Below are 13,303 nucleotides of genomic sequence, written 5' to 3' on the forward strand. Positions count from 1 at the left end.
CTGTATAGATTGAGAGGATCTGAATGCAGACTATTGTGCAGTTCGTAATCACCTAGACCTACAAGCCCCAATAAGCGTTTAATCAAGAGAAATAGCTTCTCACAAATTTCAAACCGCTTCTTAAAAATTCACAAATCGAACACAAGCATTTTTTAATTTGGACAGGACAACGTCTGTCGGGTCAGCTAGTTTACAATATAATTTCAGAGTTCTTAGAACTAACTTTGTTCAAAATTTCATCAGGATTGCCGCATAATCAACATATTTATGACAGGTCAAACAGTCACATTTGTATGGAGGCTATGTAAAATCATGGACCCATGTTCAATACCAAAACAAACCTTATCAACAGAAGGTATTAGTGGAAAAACTAGCAGCTCCTTTCGTTTGGACCTATCGTGTTTTAAATATATATATACTTTTGTGGTTCCTTGATGAATATTTCAATATGTTAGAAAGGAAATGACAAAACATACCTCCCAGATTTTTTGACGCTGGGTTTAAAAATATTGAAAAAAAATTTTTTTTTTGTATTATTACTGACTGTGAGTTATAGGTCATTTATTGCAATTGATGTACTATACATTAATAGATATCAGTATATAATTCACTATAATCTTAATATACTTTGATTTACTTCTCCTAATACTCCTAAATAAGATATATCTCCAAAAGCCTCTAAATTAGCAAAAACGAATTTTAGAAAAAATATTTTTTCCTTCAAGATAATTTAACTAATGATAAGATAAAAATAAAGTTTATTGAAATTAAATTTGTATTCGATTTTATTTTATATTTATTAATAAATTCATATATGTATTTTATGTTTACATGTATTTCATTCAAAACTATACTATTTATTTAAAAAAAAATAAAGAACGGACGATATATTTCAAAAAATAAAATAAAAATTTGAAGAGTTGTCCTCATCCAAAACATTATTTTCATATAATTATATCACACTGATAACAAATATGGCAAACATTTTAAAGTATTACCGTCAGTTTTCGGGATATTTGCACTTTTAAGTCTTCACTAAAAGCCACGTTTAAATCAGTTTTACTTAAAGATAGTGGAGTTTAACTAAAAGTAAGTACAGATACTAGAAAACTTTTTATAAATATTTTGTATTAAAATTGGAAAAACTGAATATTTAAAAAATCTGTTATAATATACGACAAATATCTGCAAGATAATCTCCAAGATCTTAAAGTAAATATGTTAAAAAACAAGACTTTTAGTGAAAACATAAATGTGTAAAAATCTCGAAAACTGACGGAATCTTTTAAAATGTTTGCAAAGTTATGATAAGCTTGGTAAAATTAGGAGGAACTCTCGAAGAATTATGAAATAAAACTTATTTTCTGCATAAAATTGTCGATCTAATTATAATAATCTACTGTAAATATTAAATATTTTCTATATATTTTTCATTTATATATCGCACTTGATCAACAAGAGGGTATTAACTCAAAATTTTTAAATTTTCAGTAGAGGATAAAAACTGTTTGTGGTTACATTTTAAGAGAATATGAAAATCTAAATACATCATAGTATGTAAATTCCATTTATAAATAAAATTACATTAATTTTCTTTTAAATTTTTTCAATTATTACAAAAAAAATCTATTTTTTGAGTTAATGCCATTTTTCTGAAAAAATGTGAACAATATTATTATGAAAAAACAGTAACAACTCAAAATACAACCAAATATAAATAAAACAATTTGATTATTTTTAACTTCAATAAAACCTCAACTCAAAATAATACCTTTTTTATGAAAATATACGATGGATTTCTATTTCAACTTTTGTATTAACTCAAAATAATACCTTTTTGTTGTATAAAAGTAGTCACTACATTATCACGAAAATGGTCTCAAATGTTGTTTTCGAGATAAAAGAGTAATCGGATTACGTTGAAATTTTTACAGTAGACAGATATTGATGTTGCTAGTTGATTTATTGAAAAAAGTGAAAATTTCAAAATTTTGAGTTAATACTAGGGTATTCAATTAATCGGGTTTCTAGTTTAATCGGTTAATCGGGCAAATAATTAATCGGGGTTTAGATTTAATCGGTTAATAATCGGTTAATTTCAAATTATTCGATTAACCGAATAATTTATATTTAAATGTTAAACTGAAACTAAATCACGAATTTTGTGTACTTATTGGAGTATTTTACTAATAAAAAGAACAAAAACATAAATAAATAAAACATAACAATTCAACCAAAAAGTAAATAATTTTCTTTAGTTTTAATAACTTGGAATAACGACTAGGAAAAAACTCTCACGCTGATTGTAGATGTTTGATAAATCGAAGTAAGACAAGATAAAGAATATCCAATTTGTCAGTTATTTTTTTTAGTTTTTCCTAAGCATATAAAATCCTCCATTATACCATTGGAATCCTTTTTAGATTTTAAATACTTTTAATAATTTCGATATTTTGTTTTTTCTTGTAATTTCTATTATTATGTTCTCATCCGACAATTACATGTAAATTAAATATATCAGTTATTATAATATTAACTAAACATATTTCTTGAATGTTCGAAAAAATATGTAATTTTACTTTGAAATTTGTATTCGAATTAAAATGGAAAATTAAAAACAAAAAAATTATGTTAAAGTGCAAAAAAAAGAAATTTCGGTTAATCGGTTAACCGACACCAATTAATCGGTTTATTCGTTATTTGAAAATCGGCAATTTTGAATTATTCGAACAGTTAACCGACCAAAATTAATCGGTTAACCGATTGAATACCCTAGTTAATACCCTCTTGTTGATCAAGTGCGATATAAAGTATGTATATCTTTACCTTAATATAGAAAGGCCATAACTCGTGTTTTTAAGTCGAGATTTGTTGGCTAAATGTGATATATGAGCGTACCATAATGAAAATCTGAGCTTACAAAAAAACACGAGTTTGGACTATTTATACTATGGGAAGGGTATAATACGTTTGTGCAGATGTGAATATTAGTCTAACACCCACCTTAAAGTATACCGATCGACTTTGAATCACTTTCTGAGTCGATTAAACGATGTCCGTCCGTCTGGCTGGTCGGCTGGGGACAAAATTGGGGATTTCATTTTTGTAAGAATTTTTTTTTTGCGAAATTGATTTTCAGATTGGGGACATGCAGCATAATTTATCTAGAAACTTACAAAAAATACCGGCATATTTGTTAATACACGTATGTACCTGCAAGTTCCAATTTGTCATATATTTTTTGTTGAATACTTTGAAATAATTCTATCAACAACTCCAAGAATTTAAATATGTACTTGTATTTGAAAATATCATCCTTGAGTTTTTGTCAAAACAATTTTCAAAAACTAGTTTTCCAATGAATATGTTGAACTAATGAAAATTATGGAAAAATATATCAAGAAACTGTCTTTGTAGAATAAAGCCAAAACATCTAAATTTCCGAAGCAAAACTCGACATATTGACACTTTGATATTTTTGAGGTAAAAAATTGACAAATCTTTCACAGTTTGGTTTTGAAGTCTTGACTTTTCAAAGGCACTAGTGGAATGTCTGATGTTCTTGGAAAGTAGTAAGTATTGTAAATCTAATCACTAAAGTTCTTAAGTGTCACCAATACATTTTATGTAAAATATTATAATCTGATGGCTTACATGTTCCTAAAAAATTACTTGCGACATTGTTTCCTCAACACAATTTCCAACAGGTCATGTTATCATCTACCACTGCCCCTATACCACACTAATGATGCCGTCCTCATCGTTATTTTTGCTATATTATTCAAGTGCGATTGGTATGTTTTTAGCTAAATTGTATACGACGTTCAGATTTAGTTGGAGTACAAGTGGAATTTGGACGATAAGCAGCGCTTGATAAGCATTTTGTTAATTGCCAAAGTACTAGAACTGAAATTGTTTTATTTTATCCTGAGAAATTTAGTGAAAGATTTATTGTTAGTTACAAACCCATTGTCGATATCGTCTGTTACTCTTGTTATTTCTCCTTTTTTCAGTTTGGCGTTCTTATAGCTAGTGCTCTTAAGTACGGCAGGAAGGCAGTCTGGCTAAATATGTATCATTCAATATTTGGAGAGACCAGACTATTAATATATGTATATTTTTTTGTTTGCCATGAAATTAGCAAAATGGTTTAGTTTTACATCAAACGAAACAGACAGTTTGGTGGAATGTTGTTTGGTTATAAAAGAGGCCAGATTTTAATTGAATGTAAAAGTCTAAACTTTAATAAAATCTAAAAGAACTGAATTTTCTTTTTTTTTGCCTATGAATTGTATGCACTTTTGCTGATAAATTAGATGAGTATATTTAAATTTAACATTTAAATATACATATTTTGTCTTCTTATCAAATTCTATATGAATCTAGCATTATGCATCTGTTTGTAACTCTCACTGATATTCCATATCGTCTCATATAGAAAGTCCCTAACTCGCGTATTACTAACATACTAGAGTGTCATGCTCGGTTTTAACAGAATCCGTGGGTTTTTATGGCATATAACCGAAACAGAAAACCATAAATTATTCTACGGTTTTCGTTTTATTCTTGTAAAACTAATTTCTGCAGAAAAATTCAAAACATAGAACTGAAAAACAAGCTATTTATAATATTAGTTTTTTTATATTTTGTTTACGTTCAAATTAAATATCTTTTCGGAGATTGCAAATATAGCAATCTCCGAATTCCTAATCGTATTTTTCTTAAAACCTCAATATAAATTTATTTCAAACTTGCTTCATATCATCATTTAATTATAAAATACTGACATCTTTTAACACGAAGACTAGTTACATTTTAACTTATTGTTATATTGTCGGTTAAAATAATTTTTGTATGAAAACTGTCAGCATAACTTAAGGTTAAAACACAACTATATATTGTGATAATGGGGGTTAGTAACAAAAAATATAATATAATAAATATTAGAAAATTTAAAGATGCATGTTATTTTTATTTAATACAAAACAAACCGTTCGTTTTTATTCTTTTTAAAGCCGAAATAGCGATTTTTAAACTGTTCGGTTTTTTGGAAACTGAATTGAGTAATATATCGATTCTTCTGAGGTTAAATCAAAAAAATTGAGCGACTTTAGATAACTTGGCGTAAATAAAGTCGTATTTAAGGGACAGTAATATAGAAAATGAATTTGTTAGATAATATTAGTGGTAAATAAGGAAGCTAGTCCTTAAAAAGAAATATAATTAGACTTTTGAAATGACTACATATTGATCTAACAAGTTACAGTAAATTGATAAATTATTTAATTCCTTGTGAGTAAAAAGCATACAAAGGGAAACTATGTTACTCTCCAATAGATTACTTATGGTGAGAATAATACCTACTTTATAATGTGCAGTACAAAATAAAAGTTAAAAGAAACCCTAAATTGCCTATTGACTTTCCGTTATAATACCAGGTATGCACAAAAGAAATCACTTACCTTCCCTTTGCACTACGTGTCAAGTTACCCAAAAATATGTAAATTAGAGTGATCAAGTGATAAGATATTACAGAAAATGTCTATTAGGTAGGCATTGACTCATGTAAAACTGCTAGGTGGGAAATCACATATTTTTCGTTTTCCACCAATTCGTTTTATTACAAAATAGCTGGAACTTCGCCTGGTCACTCTACAACATGAAATTGATTGCACTTGAACACATTTTGTCGATTATCTTAATGGGTTTTACGATGTGTGAGTGAGTTTGTAGTAGTTGTTGCCAAAAGGATTTTATTATTAAGGAATTGAAGATAATCGTCAGTTTATATGTAAGTATGTATGTACGTACTATGTAACTTAAATAACATACATATATGGACAATTCCACGAAAATGATAATCACGACTGAAAAAACAAAAACTCTTGAAACTTGTGAAAGTGTTTAGAGCTTATTACAATATTCAATAGTTGAAACTGATTATATTTATTTTTTTAATTTAATTGGTATGTTTTAAGCTAAGATTGCGGCTAAAACTAAGCTGCCAATTAGAATGTAGTATGAATTAAACTTGACGCTGACTGTTTTTGCTATTATCAAATTGTTTATTGAAACCGAATATATGTATATTTTCTATTTATTTTTTTAGTTTTTGTATACATATACATATTTACAGAATATACTATATTGTTTTACTATAAGAGAAAAATCTGTCACGTACCGTATGTCACGTACGATATTAAATTTTATTTATTATAAAATCATCCAAAGATGGTTTTTATTTAAATAAGACGGATTGTAAAGGAAAAATATTTGGTTTAGGGTAAGAAATTAAAAGAGAACATAACGCCTCTAACGATTCGCGAATTTTCGCATATATCTACACGTACCTCAAAATTATTTCCGTTTTATGTCACGTACTTTATAGTATATATATCACTCGATATTTTGGACAACAATGTTTTGAAAGAACTTATTATTTTTTGTAAAATATAGTACCCTCTGAATGGAATATAAAGACTACTCTTATTTTTGCAAAATCTATTCCACTATATAGGCGTACAAATGTCACGTACGATGACATGGAATTGCCCATATGTATGTGTCTATATTGAATTGCTAGATTTCTTACTTAGCTAAAAATAAGAAAGTAAGAAATAAATGTATAATTTCTAGCACAAAGTTATAATTTATTTAACGAATATTTTCTGATATAAATTGAAATAAGTTAATAGGGGTTAAGAGCAAAGATTAGCAACTGAATTTAAAACAAGTAAGGGAGATATTTTCGTCTGTGCCGAATCTTATATACCCTTCACCAAATTATACTTAAAAATATTTATTTTAAAATGCTTTTATTTAACAAAATTAAAATTTTTGTAATTTTTTTAAATTGTTTTTAAATTTTTCTTTTCCAAATTGTTTTTTAAAAAAAAGTTTTTTCAATTTTTTTTTTTAATTTTTAAAATAATTTTTATGGAAAAAAATGTTTGATGAAAAAAAAATCGGGTTAAAAAATATTTTTCCCGATTTTGATCCATTGTAGGTCCAACTTACTATAGCCTTATCTACATCGTTGCAATGGACTTTGAAATATCTATCATTAGATATCCATATTGTCTATATTAATGACTTAGTAATCCAGATATAGATAAAAAATAGACCAAAAATCGAGGCCTATTCTCATAAAAATCGAGGCCTATTCTCATATCTCAGCCATTTATGGGCCGATTTTGTCGATTTTAAATAGCAACTGAGCCGGAAGATTTCCCGATATATTTATGTATGAATCATGTATTTAAGTTATTTGGTAGCTACGGAAAGTTGATTTCAACATACAGACGGACATGGCTAGATCGACTTCGTTATATATAGCGATCCAGAATATATATACTTTGTGGGGTCGCAAATGAAAAATGTAGAAATTACAAACGGAATGACAAATTTATATATACCATTGCCACTCATGGCGAAGGTATAATTATAAGCAATACATATAGCAAAGGTATAGAAATGAAAAAAAGTTTAGGAAACATTTTAAGAATTCTAAATTGATTATAGTTAAAAGAATGCTTTTAAGTTTCTTCTTTGTATCTTTTAATACAATGTTTGTTACCTATCTAGCTGCCAGGTTATTTAACGATATTTTATTCAACCTCATTTCCAAGTACATACATAAAAACATTTTAACAAATTAAAAGTTTAAATTACACAACCCTACATGGAATATGTAGGAACATTTAAGGGCAAATTAAAGTGTAATTTAATTGTTGATTTAAAATTGTAGCATGTAATTTGAAGATTTTAACATATCCCTGCATATGATAATCTGCGTTAAAGGTGGGGTTAAGAGAATATATTATCTTGTTTGGATGTTAGGTTTAAGAATTGGAAACAGTACAGCTGATAATTAGTAGTCAATTAAAACAGTTCATAAAATAATAAATATATTAAACAACAAACTGGGCACTAGGAAAAAAACAAAACAAATAAACACACTATCATGTAGATTACTTAGAGATACTAAAGTGGCTATTGATTATACGATATATTACTTACAATATGTGAATTAACAATTAAATGAGTTATTTTTATATTCCTGTACTGCCTGTACCTAATCCAATATATCCAACCCCAATTTAATAGGGCCACCGATTTTTGTGCATTTTATATAAAATCGTTTATCTGGTTCAACCGAATTGTTTTTTTCTAGTTTTAATACTAGAAAATATCAGTGGTACATTTCAAAATAATTTGTATAGGGGCTAGATCAAATAAAAGTAAATGTTGGGGGTAATTTCATTCAAATGGAAAAAGTGTTTTACATACAGATACAAAAGTACATGTGGGGTTAAAGTGAACACTTTCGTCTTTCTGCTGGTAATAAAATTGTTTACTTTACTGGATTAACCCCTTTGAACCTTTAAAGTTCTATTCCACTAAAATTCAAATTTGACTAAAGTATAGTATGTACCTCAGAAAACATTTAATAACACATCCGTTGTAAACGGTACATTGACATACCACTTCATAACGATTATTATTCTACCAACATAACAGCCAATTTACTTCTGTTCAAATTTATAAAAATCACATTTTTTATAAAATAACATATAGTATTTGTATTTAAGTGCATGTCACGCCCACAATTAAAAATATTTTGGAAATCGGTGTTAACAAAAAATTGGGAATAGGAAAAAAAAGATGGAAATGAATCTGTAACTTCTAAACGCTAAGTCCGATTTGAATAAAAGTTAACTCGCGCCAAGAGGAAGTGTAGTCGAGTTTTGAACTTGGACCTCATGGGACCACCAGGGGCGCAATCAGGGATCTCCAAAGTAGGCCACCTCGTAGTTAAAAATTATCTCTTATATCTTAGGAGATATTCGCATTTGAAAATTAAATATTTTTACCCACCTTGCTCCAGTTTTTATACCCTTCACCTTCGTGAGAAGGGTATATATAAGTTTGTCATTCCGTTTGTAATTTCTACATTTTTCATTTCCGACCGTATAAAGTATATATATTCTGGATCCTTATAGATAGCGGAGTCGATTAAGCCATGTCCGTATGGCTGTCCGTCTGTTTGTTGAAATCAATTTTCTGAAGACCCCAGATATCTTCGGGATCCAAATCTTCAATAATTCTGTCAGACATGCTTTCGAGAAGTTTGCTAAATCAGCAAAATCGGTCCATAAATAACGGAGATATTTTTTAAAAAAAACCGGGACCTATTTTTTACCTATTTTTGATCTATATCTGGATTACTAAGTCATTAATATAGACAATATGGATATCTAATGATAGATATTTCAAAATCCATTGCAACGATGTAGATAAGGCTATAGTAAGTTGGACCTACAATGGGTCAAAATCGGGAAAAATATTTTTTAACCCGAATTTTGTTTTCATAAAAAAATTTTTTTAGTCATACATTTTTTTTCCAAAAAAAATTTAAAAACTAAAACAAAATTTAAAAAACTTTTTTTAAAAAAAATTAAAAAACAATTTCAAAAAAAAATTTGAAATAAAAATATTTAAAAAAAAAATGTATGTTAAAGTATAATTTGGTGAAGGGTATATTAGATTCTGCACAGCCGAATATAGCTCTCTTATTTGTTTTATAACAGCGGGTCCAAATATTTCCTAAATTTAAAATTGTCCTTTATTGGACTAACAACAAATGTGTGTGTCAAATTAAATAAGAATTGTTTAGAAATTATGACTGGGACCAAAGTTATATGTATTTGAATTTAAAAAGGCGATAAAATACAATAAAAGTTTTGTTTATTAATGGTTTTTAATGAAATTTTACACTTATATAGAAACTTTCGATCCAAATACGAAAGTGAAAAAGAAATTTGTGAATCCCAAAATTGGGATTTTTTTTCAAAGGTCATATGGCTTTTACTTCCGTCTTTCCATATCTTTGATGACTGAAATACAAATGTCTAATAAAATAACAAATATCGTGCTATTTTATTTAATAGTTATTGGCCACAATGAAAGATGTAAATAGCAATAGATGGAAATAGTTGTTTATGAATTACCACGACAATAAAAATAATTTATTAAATAATGCATATAAATTAACAATATTATCAGCATAACCCATGGAAAATGGAAGTAAAATAACAACAACAAGTAGAGAGTGGGTAATATTTTATTTGTTGGACCTTATGTTCTAAATAACTACAGTATATATTAATATATATTAATTAGCTTATTACGTTTGCAATAATGCCCTTCCTAAGTACACACTTATAGATTTCAAAAAGGTGCCTCTTTAAATCAACCTAGTTATTTTAATTACTGCTTATACATACATTTAAATTTCAAATACAAAAGTAATAAATAAATTACTTACTATAATATTAATAACTTCCGTTACATTCATATTAAAAATACAACCAAAAATTATGTTTTATTCATTGACAAATATGAGTTAAAAAAAACCCACGTTATTTACAAAAAAAAACTTTGTGTTATAAAAAAAAATGCAAATTTGTCTCAGGACTATACTCTACTATTTGCCACCTCAATCATCAGAGGTTTGTACAATTACTTAACGTTTTCCAATGAACAACTATGGCTGGTAATTTAATTTAATTTCAACTGTTTGTTGGTTTATATATTTTCGTTTTTATTTGTTTGCTGTTATTCGTCTTGACTTTTAAACAAGGAAACCGGAAATCAATAATGGTGCTGGTGAAAACCACTTGTTATTTTCGACTTTCTTTTTTTTGTGTTGTAATACATATTCTGTGTAAGTTGACGTATTGTTTGAACAATTCAACAAATAAATTCGGAAATGAATGTGAAGACAAGTTTGTAAATATTAGCAAATGTAAAGAAATACTCATAATAATTTGTAAAAGTCATCTAATATTGAAATAATGGTGGCTTTGTAGTTCATACTATTATTAAGGGAGGAACAAGCAATTTCTTAGTTACTTTACAAAATAAAAGAAAATACCATGCCAACCAAAAATGAGCAATATCATATTTTTTGCATCGTATAAACATATGAGTTCTTTATTTATCCGTTTCAAGAAAATTTAAGAATTTTGGCATCGATTTGTTACTGCATATTTGCTTTTATTAATAATTATATTGTCTAAAATGTAATTTTTCATTTCTATATTTTACTATTTTCTTAATGTCCAATGATAATTGTCCAAAGTTGAATTTTCGTTGACTTGAGAGAGCTTAATATACTTATATTTGAGTCAAATTAGAAATAAGTATATTCACAAATATCAACATTTAACAAATAGTAAAAAATCGACGAAAGCAAAATAAAAAGTATGCACTTAAATATAAATGGTTTTGGCTTGATTTCAAAGTTTTACTAAAAAATTTCTTCAATCTTTCGAAAAAAAAATAATTTTTTTTTTCCAAAATCAAAAATTTATTTATTTCTTTTCTTTGAAGAGCGACCAAAAATCTCTTAAAGGAATAGACCTAAGCTTTCTTTTGGAAAAAAGGTCTCATTTAAAAAAAAGTTTTTGATTTTTTTATTTTTTTTAAAATTTGTTTTCTCGAAAGATTGCGGAAATTTTTAGGATCATATTTTCCATTCTTCAATTCCTTTTAAAATAATTATGAATTATATGTACCTGTATTGCCTTAATATATAAATTGTTTTATTTTGGTGTTTTGTATATAATAGGGCATTCAATCGATTAACCGTTAATCGGTTAACCGATTAATTTTGGACGGTTAACTGTTCGAATAATTTAAAATTTCCGATTTTCGAATAACAAATAAACCGATTAATTTGTGTCGATTAACCGATTAACCGAAATTCCTTTCTTTTGTACTTTAAATTTTTTTGGATTTATGTTTCAATTTGAATTCAAATACAAATTTAAAATTAAAATTAGATATTTTTTGAACATGCAATAAACATGATTAGTGAGTATGTATAACAACTGACATATTTAATTTACATGTCTTTGCAACTTTGTTTGTATTTACATGTATAGACGAAACTTTTTTTGAAATGAGTCGTTTATCATAACTAAACGAAACTATTAAATTAATCAAAATCTAAAACAATCCAAAAAGGAATATTCTTTATCATGCTTTTGATTTCTCCAACATATACAACCAGCGAGAGAGTTTTTTTCCAAGAAAATTTTTATTAAATCTAAAGAAAAAAAAAAATAGTTTAAATTATATTCTTTTTATAAAAGATTATTTCAGAAGATCTCACTAAACCCTTAATAAACTCACACATCGCTCATTTGCTGCAACATTTTACTATTTCTTAAATTTTCAACAAATCATGCGATTTCAGAAATATAAATAGTAGATGTTAATATCTTTCTAATCAGTATTTAACCCAAATTTTTACTTATCAAATATGTTTATAAAAATGTTCTCAAATACCTTATTTAAAAAATTCCTTGTTGCATTTTCAATTTTAAATTAAAATAGATATTATTCGGTTAATCGAATAATTTTAAATTAACCGAATAAATCAAAACCTCGATTAATTATTTGATCGGTTAACCGATTAAACCAGAAACCCGATTAATTGAATACCCTAGTATATAATGATATGAAAAAGGGCAGGTGGGCCGTGAAGCATAAGTCTGTGAGAAGTCTGTGAGAAAGAAGTTAGATAAAATTATTGCATCTAAGGTTTCGCATAATTTTTTGTTATAATAGCACATTATAGTTGCTGTAACCATGGCGAAACATGTTTCTCTCAGAATGCTTTTACTTGTTTTGTTTAATTTTTCTCTATTTTACCCAATTAGCTGAAAAGAAAATTTTATAACAATTTTATGGTATTTATATAGTAAATTCCCTTAATATTTAATATGTGTTAAATTATAATTCAGCTTGTGTCATTTGACATTAGTGACATTTTCTCCTTTTTCATTTCTTTTTTGCTCATATATGTATATGGAGTATGATAAAAAGGGTTAATTATCAATCTCATATTGCTGGAGTACCATCCAAAGGAAATCATTTTGAAGGCAAATAAATAATTAAAAAGATTTAAGTGAAATGTATGTACATAGATTGAATGGAAATTGTGGTGAGAAATAAAAACGAAAATTCAAAATTAATTAATTGAAAAAGTAAATGTGGAACATCAAATGTCAACCAGCCAACAAACCAACCCACATCTCGTATCACTTAAGGCAACATTGAGCAAAAATTCATACTTAGATACACATCTAGAGAAGCAAAACATTTTATGTATGCGACCAGTAGTCGTTTTTAAGGTTCAACATGCGATGGCGGCAGCGCACAGTGGTTTAAACACATTTTATTTTGGACATACATCGGTAGTTCGTGAACGCTTGGATAATGAAATCTCGTTCCC

The sequence above is a fragment of the Calliphora vicina genome, chromosome 1 (genome assembly GCF_958450345.1).
Source record: "Calliphora vicina chromosome 1, idCalVici1.1, whole genome shotgun sequence".
NCBI lineage: Eukaryota > Metazoa > Arthropoda > Insecta > Diptera > Calliphoridae > Calliphora > Calliphora vicina.